This window comes from Euprymna scolopes, chromosome 20 (assembly GCF_053919585.1).
Source record: "Euprymna scolopes isolate OS-2025 chromosome 20, ASM5391958v1, whole genome shotgun sequence".
NCBI classification, from domain to species: domain Eukaryota; kingdom Metazoa; phylum Mollusca; class Cephalopoda; order Sepiida; family Sepiolidae; genus Euprymna; species Euprymna scolopes.
This window is the reverse complement of record NC_136501.1, coordinates 29734158-29753107: the sequence shown is the minus strand read 5'-3', so window position 1 is coordinate 29753107 and position 18950 is coordinate 29734158. Positions and strand designations below refer to the sequence as shown.

General features: G+C 31.1%; 1 protein-coding gene across 11 annotated transcripts in view; it reads right to left on the bottom strand.

Annotated features, from left to right (window-relative positions):
* The window catches only part of LOC145241378 (G-protein coupled receptor dmsr-1-like), a 921194-nt gene that overhangs the window by 333252 nt on the left and 568992 nt on the right, over positions 1 to 18950 (bottom strand). For 8 of the 11 annotated variants that reach the window (XM_080104266.1, XM_080104270.1, XM_080104271.1 and 5 more), the window contains one exon: positions 7406 to 7453. The exons of the other annotated variants lie outside the window; for them this stretch is intronic. The gene's annotated coding sequence lies outside the window, so the exon portion shown is untranslated. The remainder of the gene's footprint in view (positions 1 to 7405; positions 7454 to 18950) is intronic. 11 annotated transcript variants of the gene reach the window in all.

The window sequence follows — 18950 nt, the reverse complement described above, 5'->3', positions numbered from 1 at the left end:
CAAACGAGATTGCATAAAAGAACAAGTCCTGTTATGAACTGAAATCAATATTTCATATCCACTCTGCGTTTAACAGTTCTGGAATATCGTCCTTCAGACAGTTGATTTTTATCGCTCGCGTTGACAAATATTATTCGACATACAACGTTTGAGTGTACGTAATTTATTACATTTTATCTCAGAATTTTGGGGAATTCCATTCCATATGTTGTTTTGTGAAATAGATGTTATTAATATTTTTTTTGAGAAACCTTCCGGTTTATGTTGGCAGGCAATTATTCCTTTAAGAAGTAGGGGAAAATATCGCGTTTCTCTCGACAGACACTGGGGAATCTCCATCTTCCTCTACGAGCTTGACAACCTCTGATATTTTATATTATTTATAATATGTTTTAATTTAAAGGAAACGTTAAAGAAAGAGCCTGATATTATAAACAAAGTTCAATGCACGCATTTAAATAATAACCATTATTCACAACTCTGAATGATATACACACATATCGCTTTTATTCTTATGTTTCATCTCCCTCTAAAAAGAATATATTGTATTTCTAACATATTCATTATTTAACAAAAAAATCTACTTCAAACTTACGCTTGAAAGACTTTTGGACAGCCAATTAAAATCTATTATTTTATATGCTTCTGTTGTTTTGAAAATATTATATTTACTATCTTTAAATTATTTCAAATTTGACATGCCAGCTAAATTGTAAAATATAGCACACGTATTTATACGTTCAGCTATTTTGTTTCAAAATAGCAAAGGAAAATAGATTCGCAAACCGCTTTACTAAATCGTCATTATTATTGTCGTAATCATCTACAAATCTTAAAATATTTAAAGCCTAAAAAATTATCAAAATATCAAATCTTAAAAAAAATAAAGCATATACATTTTATAAATTTGACAATTTTCCATAACTTGTAAATCTAAACATTTGTTTAATATAAAAATATCTCCAAACATTTTAATTTGAAAAGCTGTTAAATATTCTACAACTAATATTTTTTAAAAGTCATTAAACCGAATAAACATTAAACGTCGTATAAATTTAGTTCGATTTGTATAATATAAACAGATTCAGCACTAATTCATTTTTCCAGAGGTGATACTCTCAAAACTCTATACATAAAACTTATTAAGAATAACATTTTTCGCATTCTCAGAGATCACCATCGTATTCAATATTGTTTAAATCTTAAAACGGCACCAACTGTTTATATCTCATTAAAAGCCAAGATCTCGAATTACTCTGAATATTCTAAATGTTTAATTTGCTTGAAATACACAAATTACTGTAAACTTTTAACTTATTCCTAAGCAAAATTCCTAAACTCATTTCACACTAAATAATTTAGATGACTGAAATAGGAATCTAATTGAATCTTTAATTTCCTGAATAGTAAAGATGATCCACAATGGTCGATTTGCTGCTAATGTCCATACGGCAAAAATAAACGAAGAAGAGGGGGACCAACTATTGAAAGCCGATTCATCATATTTTGTCTGTATGTTTCCGCAAATTTTTTGATTGTATTTGAAAGATTAAGGACTAAACGTAATTTCCCAAAGGAAAAAAAATATTTGCACACATGAGGAAAAGGTTATGAAAAAATTTTTCGCGGCGAACTTACCAATTCAGCTAAATTTTGAAGTTAAATAAATTCATTTTAAAAATACTTTAAAAGATAAATATTAGTTTTCTGGGTCGATTTCAAAGATAATTAGTAAAGTAAGGACCTAAGATATTGAATTAAATAAAAAACACGTTGTTTGTGCTAAAAATAGCTGAATTAGCCCCACAACCGAGTGTTTTTGCCGTTCGCATAAGCACAACAAACCTTACTTTTGGAAATACGGAATATACAGACGCCCAAAATCTGAGACAGTCGAGCAAGCATGGAAATTATTAAACCCCTGCATATAAAAATTCTGCGAAATCTGTAATTAAAAAAAGTAGAAATATTTTTGCTATTATAATATTTTTGTAAAATATTAAATACACGACGCTTAATTTAATGTTAATATCGGTAGTTCGAGAAATTTATTTTTCTCCGAGTTATATAGAATTCCTTAATACGGACTTTAGGGCTTTTTTTCTTAATATGCTTGTAAAAATTATTGTTTTTTATTGTTACAAATTACGATGCTTTATTTATATAAAAAAAAGCAAAAATAAGTTCTTGCGTTTTTTATTTAATACTGAAAACCATAACTTAAGTAAAGTAATTTTTGTTTAAACAAAATAATACATTTTCACTAAGATTTAAATAAAAAATAATTCCGCGATTATTATTTTATAAATACTGAAATTTTCATTAAACTTGGTTAATTTTCTGATTTTTGATGAATTTCTAACTAAAGCGAGGGGTCAAAATGTTTATACACTTTGATCGTCGGCATTCATTTTGCCCGTAGGAAAGCGACCACATGTAGATAATTTGAATTAAATTTTAATCACATGGTTAGATTATAAATAATAACGTGATTAAATCAATTTAAAATTTAACGATTAGAATCTGATAATTAAAAAAATTATTTCATATAACATAAGTATTTGTTTACGTAAAGCTAGACCACGGCCTGTCGTGGTGAGACCAAAAATTCCTTTAAGTGATGTCACGTAACAGCAGGCAGTGATAAATAAATATGTCCCCAAATAAAACAATGGCAACATCGGAACAAAGAAAAGCACCTATTTATTAAAGAAAAATTAGGTATAATGTTATAATTAAAAAGAAATATATAAAAAACACACATCGTTACAGTAAACATATTATACCAAAATGTTGAAGCAATCGGCCCAGTGGTTATTTAGACTATTTATAACGAACGAATCAAGAATTACATGTATATATATATATATATAATATATATACATATATAATATATATATAATATATATATAATATATATAATATATAATATATATTATATATATTATATAAATATATATATATATTTATATATATATATATATATATATAGTCATCCGCATACAGTACTCTTTCGCTGTTTCACAGCTCATTAGTGCAGCTAGAAAGCTACTACCTCAAGCCAGGATCGAAACCCGATCGCCCAAACGACATTCGGAGCTTCTACGTCTAACGCTATACGGCTGCTGCTATGAGGGCAGTGAATTAACAATGCTTTTACATTGTCTAAAATACCTAATCTCAATTTGTTTACACAAACAGCATCGTTTCATACGCTAATGGTAATGTGTATATTACTTCCCAAATGGTCAACCTGATAGTGAGCATTACACACACACACACACACACACACACACACACACACACACACACACATATATATATATATGTGTGTGTGTGTGTGTATGTGCGTGTGTGTGTATACTAGTAGGCTTCCATGGTTGTCGTGTTGTGAAATACATATAAATATATTTTAATTAGTAAAAAAAACCTAAGACTTGTGCATTATTTTTTTCCAAAGCGTAAACTTCTTATTAAAAAAATACTCAAGCTGAGATCGAAACCCAACCCTAAATACAGTGAATCAAGCACGTTAAATATTAAACCATCTGGATATGTTCCTTAAAAATTATATTTTAAGCTACTTATTCATAATATTATAATAAATCCGTAATATGCGCATAACGGATAAAAATCCGATGACCGCTCCACATACCACGTTTAAAATGTTGACCCCTTAGTTGGGATTATTTTCCTGATGAACGTCTATTAAAAGGTTTTCCAAATATCTGAATATATTATGCATCAAATTTAAAGTTTGTAGATAAAAAAATTCGTTTGGTGTATAGGTTGAGAATTGTCTTCACACACATTCTCAATATATATATATATATATATATATATATATATATATATATATATATATATATATATGTATGTATAATAAAAAAGCAGCACGTAAGTTTACACACCAAAAGCTTCGGTAAACTTAAAGTAAATATAAATAATATGTATATTCTAATCGATACCAAATAAAAGAGCTCAATAGAAAAAAAATAGGAAATTTATTTAATAATAAAAGAACACAATGAAAGGGTTGTAAAAATAATTTACAAAAAAGTATTATTAAACAGGATACTCAAAAAGAAACATATAAATTTAAAAATCATGTATTTTATTTTATTCTGATGTATATGTATATATAATATAATATAAATACATACATGAATATAATATATATATATATATATATGTATAAATATACAATAATTTATAATAATTTTTATACCTCCAGACACCAGGGTTTTATCATTTTAGGAATTATCAGTATAGGGAGTTACGATTACAGCTGGTAAAGAGATTCGGACCCAGCCACGAAGTTAACTTAGACTCCATTAGCAAGGAACAAGCCGCAGGGCCAACGCAAACCGCTAGAACTGTAGCTGAATATAATATATATATATATATATATATATATATATATATATATATATATATATATATATATATATATATATATACCAGCAACTTGGTTATAAATAATTATACATTGAAGTGAAGAATGATAGTCAAATAAAGGATAGACACTCCTCTACTTAACCATACTCGTCTACATCTGTTTGTTTTTCTTTTTTACTTCATTTTTTCCGGTCTTCCTCCACATTGTGTTTGGCTTAAAGAAAAAAAAATATATATATCTTTGCCAACAATGCTTCAAGCAAACTACTACCTACTCTTATATATATATATATATATATATATATATAAGAGTAGGTAGTAGTTTGCTTGAAGCATTGTTGGCAAATATATATATATATATATATTTTTTCTTTAAGCCAAACACAATGTGGAGGAAGACCGGAAAAAATGAAGTAAAAAAGAAAAACAAACAGATGTAGACGAGTATGGTTAAGTAGAGGAGTGTCTATCCTTTATTTGACTATCATTCTTCACTTCAATGTATAATTATTTATAACCAAGTTGCTGGTATGTCCGGTGTATGTAAAGTCCGTGATGGTGTGGAATTTTGATTAATTTCGAGAGAAAGGTACGTCTTTTTTTCAAAATAGAAGACAAATGTGGATTCAAGATGTCAGTCCTGCAGAAATATTTTATTTTACTTATATATTTATTATATTATTTCTGTTGTAAGCTTTAGGGATAATTCTGTTTAACTTAGTGCAAGGGGGATAACTCTATCGGACTTAATTTTTTTATTAGGGTTACATATATATTTTATTTTATTGTTTTATGTTCTATCTTGTTGTTGTTGTGGGTAACCGTATTATTTTTTAATTTTGTATACTTCAATTTATATATATATGTGTGTATTTTTTATAATATTCGTATATTTTTATTTTATCCTATTTATTTTTTTAATAGAGTTTGTGTATTGTCGTTGCTCTGGTTCGCTTGTAATGGAGGGGTCAAAGATAAAGGAAGAGATCAGTTCTAGTCTATTATTCAAGGAGGATTTGTGTTTAGAGATAAGGAGAGATTCTACAATTCTAAGGTTTCCAACGTTTCTGACTGAGGCGAGGATATAAACGCGAATATTATGTTTAGTGCTGTTGCATGAGATTATATGTTTGTGGGATGATGAGAATCTGGTGTTTATATGTTCTTTAATGCGTTGGTGTAGTGGTCTAGTGGTACTCTCTATGTATGACTTGTTGCATTTAGTAGACTGCAGGTTATAGATCACGTGGGTGCGCAACCATATGCCTGTATCTTTGATGGGACAGTTAGATAGGGAGCAAGCGTCGGGTGTACGTGATGGGTGTTTCCGGGTTAGGTGCTGTCTTAAGCTGGTGCCGGTGTAGATAAGTTGTATGTCTAGCTCTTCGTGGTGTATGGCTCTGCGGATAGCAGTGGAGATTCTATCATTGAAGAAGGGGGGCTTGAGGAAACAGGTATTAGAGAGAGCTTGCCCTTGGATGTTTTTCTTTTTTTGAGTGAGGATAAGGTGGAATTAGGATAGCCGTTTATGGAGTGTGTGTAGGAAGTTGTTAATGTGCAGAATTTTATCAGGTGTATTGGTACACTTGTTGAGTATGCGTGTAATCTCTGCGTGTGCATAGCTCATTTTGTCTTTGAAGGGTAAGGCGGATCTAAAGTGTACAAACAAACGTCTGCTGGCAGGTTTCCTATAGAATTCTGTGTATATAGAGGCATTTTTTTAATGTTAAGTTTGAAGTCAAGGAGTGAGAGAAAGCAAGAGTTGTCTGGGTGTTCTATGGTGAACTGTAGGCCAGCGTTGTTAAATGAGTTGAAGATTTCGATGGCTTCTTCTCGAGAGCATGTGAGTATGAAGATAGCATCTATATATCTCGTGAAGAGGAGGTAGGAGTTGCAAGAGTTGAGTGCTTGCACTAAGTTAAACAGAATTATCTCCCTTAGACCATATTCTAGCTGGCACTACATATTTCAATAAAAAATATATAAAGCGCTTATACACGTAACATAGACAGAGGATCATAACTATCATATTATAAATGAGTAGTATCACCTTCTCAACGCACGAATACAGATACATAAAAGGTAAAACAAAATAAAAACATTTAAAAACAACTAAAAACAGAACACAAAAAATAAATAAATAAATAAAAACTTCAACAACAGCACCGGATAAACGAGTAAAACACAAAAACAAACAACAACAGTAACAATAATAATAAATTATGCAATATTGTACAAAATAAAATTTAAAAAATACATATATATAAATATATACCCAAAGCTTACAACAGAAATAATATAATAAATATATAAGCAAATTAAAATATTTCTGCAGGACTGCCACGCTCTCTCTGCCATCTTTACTCCACTATTGTCTTCTATTTTGAAAAAAAGAGGTAACTTTCTCTCGAAATTAATCAAGATTCCACACCACCTACGGACTTTACATACACCGGACATACCAGCAACTTGGTTATAAATAATTATACATTGAAGTGAAGAATGATAGTCAAATAAAGGTTAGACACTCCTCTACTCTACCATACTCGTATACATCTGTTTGTTTTTCTTTTTTACTTCATCTTTTTCGGTCTTCCTCCGCATTGCTTTTTGCTTTAATATATATATATATATATATATATATATATGTAAAGCGCAAATATAATATATAAAGCGTACATCTGAAGAGAGACAGAGAGATCTTATGAATATTACATCATGGCCTGCATATGTGAGCTTAAGTGACCGACTTTAATTTCAACTTAGCGTGTTCAACAAGAAGAATCGAGTTATTAAAGAGGCTACATCATCACCAATCTTGTTATAATCGAATCAATATTTAACACCCAACCGGTATACCGACCGTCAAATTCAATATACAAGTTTGTATGGTGACAAAAGGTTTTCTACAGACGAAAATGTTGGACTCGAGAAACATTGACAGCATTACTGTGGCTCGTCATGGTAAACTGTGATAAAACATTTCCTGTTATCAATTCGGATTTACCTATTTGGTCCAATTCGTCTGCTTCATAAGTCCTGTTGCGTGATTGGTCTGAAATATAAAACAAGTTCTAGTAAGAATAAATATTTTAAAAGGCTGGAAATTTGTAAACGAAATATCTTTCACGTTTATGCTTGCAATATTAGTCTGATAAATCATCAAATTGAATCATCGCAAATTAAATAATCGATAGTGAACTAATAGAAGCTTCGATTTAATCTGTTGTATTAAAGGCCTGATAGATTTTTATGCAAGTTGCAGAAATAGTTTGTCTTTGCATTGCAAATAGTTTTTTTTTTATATATGTAAATATTTTACATCTTACGGTGTTTAACTTTACAAACAGTAAGTTGATAATCTGGGATAAGATGTGTGACGATACTTTCACTTTTACTTTTTAACGTAATTGGCGACGGACTCGATATATGGGAGAGCATCAAAGAAGGACTCTGAGCAATTAAATGCTGATCTTTTCATGAAACTCAATTTCTTCCAATCGCCTTAGAGGCGATTAAATAAAATAGAACAAGCGCGCAGGATTTCTCCAACTGCTTTCGCGTTATAATTACACGACACACCGGGAAGCATTGTGAAATTACTTACTTATGCAAACAATCGCCTATAAACAGTATCCAAGATAAGGCATTAGGCCTTTTTCGACCTGTCGTATCACGGCAATATCCGATGAAACGTTGATCTTATGAAATTTAAAACTTGCTGGTAAAATCTTTCAGTGATGTTTAAATTTTACTAATTGTTGTATTCTGCATTTATTAAATACATTCGTTATCATAAAATAGCAACAATATTCCACATTATGCAAGACGTCTTTCCCTTTCAATCGACCTTAAAAAACAACTGTGATAAAATGTTCACGTTAATGGGAGAATCACCAAGTATTATTTGAATCATCTTGAAATATAGGGTTTATACTATTTTGTCGATATATCAGCAATGTGTTTCTGTGCGTCTTTTACAGTGTGTTTTCCAAGAATTTCTACGTGTCCTTATATGAATAATCGACACCTCAATTGCTGACCAGAATTGATTCCGATTATCTAATTCTGGCTAGCAACATTAGCAATTGAATGTAATATAAATTACCAATTATTAAATGTAATATAACTCGATAGATAAAGAAACACTATAATTTCTGTATGACAAATGAAAGCCGTCGAATGTATACGAAAAATGAAGTTGAAATTTGACTTTTCAAGGTCATTGTTTTACTGCCAGTACAAAAGTTCATGCTTCCGTCTAGTCTTTATAGACAATGGATACCTCCTGTAATGGTAAATGCTCGTGTAATGTTTAGGTAAGTGTGGCGAAATAACCTATCACAGCATAATTTGAGTTGAATGGAAAGTAGAAGTGGTAGATGACTGGAAACAATGCCGATGTAAACCGGGAACACACACATAACCTGGAATTCCCAAATAGTCTCCCAGTATAAAAGTAAACGGTTAATATAATAATTTAGAAAATGTAAGCCGTGTAAATTAAAATGCTAACCCTGCCATGTCTACTACCTGACTCAATGTAGTCATACCATTTCAGTCATGTCGCCTCTGCAAATTCCAGTTTTGTATATATTTTATATTATAAACAGGTTATTGATTTTATTTTTTAATGCAAATGTAAACCTTGTTTTGCTGACGCTTGCAACAAAGTACAACGCACATATGTATTAAGCATAGGAAAGTCCTTTAATACAAGGTTTAATAAAAGAAAGAAAACAATTGCCAGCAACATAAGATAAATGCGATTTATTTTACGACATATTCTATATCGCGTCTTAAAACATATGCCAAAGGCTTTTTAGTTTAAAATCTTATGCTATATAAAACGCATAACGACGATGATTAAAAGTTGCACGTATTGATTAAAATTAACAATATTTATAAAAAAAATGAAAACTTTCTTATTCGAGTAATAGATAAACAATGGATAAAGTATAGTCAGTTTGACTTTCTTATTGTTTATTCATCAATATTTATTGGAGTGCATTAAAATAAAGTCAGTTAGCCATTAATTAAGAATGAAGACGCCAAAACAAGTTTTATTACTGTCTCCGTTTATCTTTAAAATAAAGGCCGTTGAAACCTACTAGCAAAGAAAGTTGAGTTTGACTTCATTTTAGGGCATCACATACGATATAACAAAACTGCGTTGGATTAGGTCGTAAAAATCCCAAATATTTTTTTTTAAATATGTAAATTAATCGAGTATTTTTTTCTTTTTTACACTAGAAAAATCATATTTGCTTTTTTTTTTTCTTTGTTTAAAAAAATCAAACTTGCAATGAAAAAAATTAATCAAATAATCGAAAATAATTTCTGGACAATAAAACGTTTTTTTTTTTTCTTTAAATCACGTCTTAGTTTTAATCACGCACAACTTGGATCAAGAAACTATCGTTAAGATGTATGTAGATGAACGTAAACAATCGGCAACCCCTTACAATTTTTTTTCTTTTTCTGCAGATTATTGGACACTAAGCTACCAGATTATAAAAATATTTTTAATCAATAACTTAAGAATTGGATGGGGTTCACTTTGACATGCAACATTCTAATAAATTGAACCCCCTTTTTAGAACAATTTTACTGCCCCGATTTGACGTTATCTTAATCAGTCGCCCCCTGTCATTATATTATCTTGTTTTCTTTTTTGTTTGTGAATTTGCAAATTAGCACTCTGAAAAAAGTTCAGTACATGTTGATAGTACATGTTGGAGTTCATGTTTCCCTCAATGAAATGTAACTCTCCAATACTTGCAGCAGTCATGCAGCTCTAGACCATGACATTCCCATCATCATGCTTGACAATAGGCATGATACACTTATCTTTGTACTCTTCAAATTGGTGTTCATGGCTGTCACCCCAGGAAGAAGTCTCTTCTGAGGGCAATACACAAGAAAGCAGTTTGGTGAAGACATGTCAACAAAACCCATAGATTACTGAAACCATGGCCTATGGTGTGATGAAATGAAATTTAATTTGTTGGTTCTGATGGTCTTAAGCATGTGTGGCGGAGACAATGTAAAGAGTATAAAGTTAAGTGTGTCATACCTACAGCCAAGCATGGTGGTAGGAATGCCATTGTCTGGGGCTGCATAAGTGCCGCAGGTATTAATGAGTTTCATCGCATAAACTCCAACATGTGCTGTCAATTGCTGCAACAGAGCATGATCCATCCTTCCAGAAACTGGGTCGAAGAGCAGTGTTCAAGCATGAAAATGACCAAAAACAAATATTGGCAATCGATGCTTTACTGAAGATGCTGAAGGTAAACTTGATGGAAGTAGGTCTCCAGATTGAACCCAATAGAACATATTTGGCGCATCCTCAACCCGAAGGTGGAGGTGCGCAGAGTCTCAAATATCCGCCAGCTTAATACACAGACTACTTTTCATTCTGTAAAAACATATTTTTCTTTGTTGTCCTGTGAAGAGATATATTTAAATACATAAAGAAATATGAGGGGTGTACCCACTTTTGTGACTCTCTCTCTCTTTCTCTCTCTATCTCTCTCTCTCTCTCTCTCTATATATATATATATATATATATATATACACTAACAGTCGTATAATACGCATAAATATAATAGTTTAACTCATGCATATTTCGTATTTATGTTCATAGAGTTAATTTGCTATTGTTTGTTCTATTGTATAATAGTTATTTAAAAAGTCGACAACAAAGTAATGAGTTAGATGGCATTAGTTTGAATTGAAAACAAAACTATTAGCTCTACGGCGTTATTACCTACGATCTGAGCTAAAGCAACATGCATATAAACATTAAAAATAAACTGGCTTAAACGTATAAATGTATATCTACGCATGCGTTATAAATGCGCATCACTTCCTACTACGCTTGCCAAGTGGTAATGTTTTTAATTTTAATCATCAACACAAAATGTGTTATATTTATAACTGCCAATAAATATATCCTTTATTATTTAAATAGCTTCTACATTGATAAAACGAAACACTCTTAAACAAAATTATTGATAAATACATTAGAACGAATCCTTAATGTGAAACTATCAATTGAACCATTATTCTTACTAACAAACTAGTTTTATAATAATAAACTTTTATAAAATTCAACGTAATAAAAATTGCATTTGGCAATATGATACCAAATAATTGCAAAGCAAGATCTATTGTAAACTTTATGTATATATTAAACACTGAAGCGATTTTTGTTCAAATATATCTGGTAATCGCTATAAATAAAATTTAAAAAAAAATTATTTCATCGACCATAGCTAAACATGCACCTTGCACTCACCTAAATATTTTCCTCTCACATTATATCCTTTTTTCCTTCGAATTAACGTCTCTCTCTCCATCTATTTCCTTCACCTGCATAATCTACGTTTCTCTGCTTATTTACCTAGCATATATACATATATATATATATATATATATATATATATATATATTTATATATATGTATATATGTGTGTGTATAAACCTAGACGGTTTATCTTATCTCTAAAATGTAAGTACAGAAACTAAAATACATTGTTTCAAAATGACAACGCCACCATGCGAATCGCTGATGCCTGATTTCCTGATTATTAAGCATAATAGTTCAATATACTGTAACCTTACAGTGAATTGTGGGAGAATACTCTCCAAAACTAGTATTCTGTACAGGTGATAGCTATGCGTAGGACAGCAGCATGATCTTTTCATTATTTTGACTCTCGAGTGTGTATACGTTGATATCTTATATGCTTTTATATAGACTGATGTGGTTCTTATTTAATTAACTGTGTCTAATCTGTCGGATATATACGCGAGAGTCAAAACAATGAAAAGAATAGTCTATTGTCATAGGCCTTGTGATAGCACTATGATTCCTCTCTCAATGTTGTCCTCCTGCTACGCCAGTTAAATGTTTACCAAATATCTCATAAAGTTTGATTAGTGCACGCATCTGTGATTATCTCATTTCTTTTTTTTTTTTTTTGTCAGTCATCTAATGCTAAACCTACATGTAAATAATTGACGCTCCGTCAGACTTCGGTTTTTCTTGCTTCAAATAATTTGATGTGTTGCTCAGATTCGTCCTATTGTTAAACAAAAATTTCGACTAAATTCTCGAACAGTATTATAATCTGTCCCAAGATGTGTCAATCATTATTAAATTCGATGAACACATTTCTTGCCATATCGTAAAAAAGAAGTTGTTAATTTATTTTTGTACACTTATATCAAATCAACAAACAGACGTACGTTGATTTTCACACATCTACAGCGTCTTCCTGTAATATCGCCAAAAAAAAAAAATGAAAATAAACATCATGTTTCTTTTTTTTTACCGAAACAAACACAACAAACGCATACATAACTTCATTTTCGTCTATTATCTTTTACAACTTTTACGTCATATTAAAAGCAAAATAAACATTATGATTTTATTTTGTTTTCCTAATTAATTTAAAGTTAGTTTCTATTTAGCTTTTGTGTTAAACACAGGCACAGACACACGCACATGATATATATAATATATATATATATTATATATATATATATATATATATATATATATATATAAATATCAATGCAAGGCTCTTTCAGTCTTAACATACAATGGATACCCAAGTAAAGGGTGCCTGCGCGTGAAATATTTGTGGCAAGTGTTGCGCAATCTCTAACCACACCTCTCCTGATTTGACATTGTTGAATACTATATATATATATAACCGACGATTCCCCAAAATATTTTGCTACTCCCCCTTTGTAAAAAACTATGACGTCATGTATTTCGTCATTCAATTTATAGTATATATATATTTTTTGTTTTTAAAATATAATTTTGTTTTTAACATATAATTTTTTAAATATATGTTTCAAATATAATTAATTAAATAAACAATTATATTTGAAAAACAATATTATATATATATATATATATATATATATATATATATATATATATATATATATATATATACTAGCTGTACCCTGCCACGCATTGCTGTGGCTTAATTTGGTGTAATGGAAAATTTTAATAAAAAGAGTAAATGCATATTTCTTATAATCTTAGTACAGCAATCCATTCCAAAAAGTAAAATAAAAAAAAACGAAAATAAAAAAAGGTACTCTTGCAGAATTTTATCCTGATCCTCGGGATTACCGTCAAGCATGGCTTGGGCTCGACCAACAAACAGTGGATAAAGCTGAACGTAGCAAAAATGTTGAAACGCTAAATGTTTTTTTTGTTGTTTTCTGTATGCAAAAATGTGAGTTTGTAATTGATATTTGAGTGATTGGGGGGGTACTATACACAGATTCGAAGAAGTTGTCCAAAAACAAATAAATGAAAGCAAAGGTAAGGTAAGTTATATTTCTACCTAACTAGATAATTGTTTAGTGTTTTTATGTAATGTAAAATATTTAATCGGCTCGAAAAACAGAAATGGTTGCAGACTCTGTTGAATACGTTAAGTTTGGGAAAGTAAGTTGAAAACTAGAAACTATAAAATACAGTGTCAAAGCCCCACCGAATATATGTTACCATGACATAGGTTGACATAATCGGTGGGTTTGTGGTAGTATTTTGTATAGTTTTTTAGTTTTAACTCACTTTCTAAAACTTAAAGTAATCATCAGTGTCCGCCACTATTTGTATCTTTCGAATACACCAATAAACGCTGTTTTTCGAGCCGACTAAACGTTACATTAAATCAAAAGGGTTTGTATTACTAAACACAGATACAAAGAAGTTGTCAAAAATAAATATATAACAAATACATTTTATCAAAGGCAAGAAAAGTAAATGTTCTTCCTAACTGGATAAGATTGTAGTGTTTTTATGTAATGTATAATGTTTAATCGGTTCAAAAACATGCAGTGTTTATCGGTATATTTGAAAAATATAAATGGCGGCAGACTGCATCGGACACGTTAAGTTTGGGGACATTCTGGGAAAATGAGTTTAAACTCAAAAACTATACAAAATACTGTTAGGAACTCACTCAATATATGTTACTGTAACCTAGGCTTACATATAATCAGTGGTTTTAAACTTTTGCTCGATACAGATTCGTGATTTCCTGGTTTGAGGATATTTGTACAAATAAACGGCAAATCTGCCCCAAAAATCCGGTGTTATTTTACTTTTAGGCCCGTATCATGTTCGTATATAACGAAATATTTTATTGTAGATTTCAGTGTACTAAAAACAAATCTGCAAATCGTTTCCGTCGCAAAAAGAATGTTTTCATGATATTCATGAAATTACTTTTTCGAGAGGTGGGCGATCACTTTTCAATGTAAATTTAACTTAGAATGAGCACCCACTTTCTGACCACCTGAGGAAGGGGCATTTTTCTGTGTGTTTCTTGGCTAAACTGTTTTTTTTTGTTTGATTTCTTTTGCATGGTAATAACCCCAGGACTCTGGGACTATTTCCCATTTCACAGCCGTAGCCTTTGTTTATGCTACGCGCGAGCATAAACGAAAGCTGTTTAGCCAATAAACATGGGAAAAAATCCCCCCTCTCTCAGTTGGTTAGAAAGTTGGTGCTTATTTTAAGTTAAATTTACATGGAAAAGTGATCGCCTACTTTTCGAAAAAAGTAATTTCTTCATATCATAAAAACTGTTTTTTTGCGACGGAAACGGTTTGCGGATTCATTTTTAGCACACGGAAATCTTAAAAAATGTTTTTTTGTTATATACGAACGTGAGATGCACGGCCCTTTATGGAAAATTTTATCAAAAATCCGGGAGAAAATAGTTTTCAATAAAAACAGCAAATGAATTCGATAGGAAAAAATGGATGCTATTTAAAAAAAAAATGTGTGTGTTTCTTGGCTAAAAAGTTTTTTGTATGATTTCTTTTGCATTTTGCTATTTTAACAGGTAATTTTAAAGGATTTTCCAAGGGTAGAAAGAAAGTTACCTCCTCCCCCAAAAGAATTCGTGGCCACAAAGTAGGTGGTCATTTTACGTTAAATTATTATGGAAAAGTGATCCTCCACTTTTTTAAACTAACATTTCTTCATATCTTGGAAACTACTCATTTGCCTTAATTATAAATGTTATTTTCGTTTTCAGCGGCCCCGAAAACCTATAAAGTGGTAATTTTAAAGGAATTTTCGAGGGTGGAGCAATTCTTAATATTTACCTTTTTTCCAATAACATAAGAAATACAGAATTATACAAATTTATTTTAGGTAGGATTTTAAAAATAAAAAAAATAAGATAAGCAAATGGTGCTAGTGCAGTTACCGATCCGCGCTATTTTCTAAATCGTATTTCCAAGTTTAATTACAGTTTTATGATATGTTTTTTTATTCAATTGTAAGGTTAAAGTACAATATATATATATATATATATATATATATATATATATATATATATATAATTAAAAAAAAATGGGTTGTTTTTTTACCCATCTATTAATTAGATAGTTAAATGTTGTAATTCGAAAGTCGTCAACCTGTGGTGATCGTGAAAGGCTAATTTCTACCGGAAATGAAATATGGCGGGCAGTCTCGCAGTTACGAAAATATTTTTATTTTATTTAAAATATTTTTTATAATTTGCGATCTTAACGATCTTAATTCATTTTAATAACATGCAAACATTCCGTGACTTTACACATACATTTTCTGAAAATTTCAATTAAATTGGTAATGTAGAAATATGGTTTTATGGACTTTGAACGAACCAAGAATTACATTTATATATATATATATATATATATATATATATATATATATATATATATATATATATATATATATATATATATATATATGTATATATATATATATAATGACATCATTGCTAACAAATACAAACAAAAACAACAAACAGAAATATGGAATCATCATAAAAGATATATTAGTATACTAGCCGGGTGCTCGCTGTTGCCAGGTCGTAAAACACGCTTAAACATGATATTTTAATTGATGCAGATTCGTTAGGTATTAGTATAGAATCTATCCTTTATTGATAATTATGTGTCACGAGTAATAATTTCTCCGGTAAACTAATTTGCAAATAAATAAATAAATACAAATAATAAAATAATCATTATGATAATGATAATATTGCACATCAAATTCGGTCTGTGTGTGTGTTTTCAATATCACGTCACCTTATATTTAGGCTTGATGATCTTTACAGATGAAAAAAATGCGGGGGAGATTTTATGTTACACCAGCCAAATTTACACCGGTGTAATGTAAATTATTCTTTAACAATTTCTGGCTCCCATCTTATCTCGCAATTACTTATAACGTCACCAACTAACTTCGGAAGAGCCCCCATCCGATTTTGTTTTATATCATAAGTTGCTTAAAACGTGATTAGTTAAAGTTCAGAATAAAATCACGCTTTCTCTTAACGGTTAATTTAAAAAAAAAAAAATCTTCTGAACGCTATTAAAAGTTAAATTCTTCACTAGTTTGGAGACGGAATGCGTTGTTGTGATAAGTGATTTTTTTCTCTACTAATTCGCACTTTTTATTTTAAGATTCAAATATTAATAACTACATTTTATTTCAGTATTTAATTTATGTATTTCTGTTGTATTAAATGCTAGCTTTTTTTTTCTCGTCCATAAATGTTTATCTACCAAGTTGATCTTAAATATTGTATAATCAATCTATTATATTATCATTTTCAGTCCCCCACCCCCACCCCTAATTTCTGGCTCCCATCTTATCTCGCAATTACTTATAACGTCACCAACTAACTTCGGAAGAACCCCCCCCCCCATCCGATTTTGTTTTATATCATAAGTTGCTTAAAACGTGATTAGTTAAAGTTCAGAATAAAATCACGCTTTCTCTTAACGGTTAATTTAAAAAAAAAAAAATCTTCTGAACGCTATTAAAAGTTAAATTCTTCACTAGTTTGGAGACGGAATGCGTTGTTGTGATAAGTGATTTTTTTCTCTACTAATTCGCACTTTTTATTTTAAGATTCAAATATTAATAACTACATTTTATTTCAGTATTTAATTTATGTATTTCTGTTGTATTAAATGCTAGCTTTTTTTTTCTCTCGTCCATAAATGTTTATTTATCTACCGAGTTGATTGCAAAAATAGATTACCTAATTGTACTCATTTTTAGTTCGTGGGAGGGGAATCTATCACCATACTTTCCCTTAAACAGGTCCGTTGGACTTTTATTAAGTACAATACTTAATAGTTATTTTTTATTTTTTATTTATTTATTTTTTTTTTTTTTAATGGAGAGTAGAAAACGCATTGTGGATGCGTTATCGGCAGATCCTGTTACTCTCGCTTCTTCTTATTTGTCCCTCAGTCCTCATTTTTTAAATGAGTGATTTTTCTGACAAAGGGAGAAGAAAAAGCTGTTTTCTAGGTTGGCAGTATTTTTGCGCGAACAGTTGGCAGAGTTGGTGGACATTTTCTGTTTCTATGTCTATCCTTGTAGCCATGTCACTAGTAAGGGTGCTGGAGGTAAACGTTTTGTCTGGGCCGACGTTATCCGCCTGATAGTCAGGGACCCGAACCTTGGATTAACCACTAAGGAGGCTGTCCTATCAGCAGGTGCAAAGTACTGGGGCTGCTGTATTGCCATTTGGTGAATGGAATCTGGACCATGCAGTAGCTTCTGGTGGGGCCTCTCGATGCCATACTAGTGGGTAATTGTTACGGCTTTACCTTATCATGTGGTACAAAAAAAAATTCTTCGTTTCTTTTTCTCTCTTAGTTTCCCCTCTCTGTCCTGCTCTAAGTAAATCTGTCGACCTAGTCCACAAATTCCAAAATTTCATCATGACAAGTTTCAAGAAAAAATACACGATTAAACCCGGTTCTCCAACTTCCAACGTAGACCCCTACTACCATGTCTCCTTCTCCAACATAAGGGGTCTACGTTCTAACCTTGTAGAGGTTGAAACCCAATTACAGGAGACTAAACCAGACCTTTTATTTTTAAGTGAAACTGGCATTGGACAGGCTATTTCCCTAGATGAGTTTGCAATTACAGGATACTCTAACTTAACTTCTAAATCTGACCCCCAAGATCGCCATGGGCATGGAATATGTGCCTATATTAAAGATAGCTTTCCATGTGGGAGGGACATCTCCAGGGAAGATCCTAACTTACCCTATATGTGCTTCCGGGTTGCTTTAGCTCACACTACTGCATTTATATTTACTCGCTATCGCCCCCACAACAGCGGAGTTACTATCTTTCAAAGCATATCTGAGAAAATTGACCAAGTCCTTTCTACTTATCCTTCAGCTAACATTCACGTATGTGGAGACTTCAATGTTCACAACGTCGAATGGTTGACCCACTCAAACAAGACCGATGATGAGGGGAGGTTCTGTCATGATTTCTCCATTGCCTATGACCTCACTCAGATTGTTCAGGAACCTACCCGTGTGCCCGATAATGACGGCCAGTATGCGAGCCTACTAGACCTTTTTCTCACAACTTGCCCTGAACTATGTTCAGTTTCTGTTCTGTCGCGTCTTGGATCTTCCGACCACTCTGTTGTATCAATTAAGATAAAAATGAAATGTAATAAGTCCCC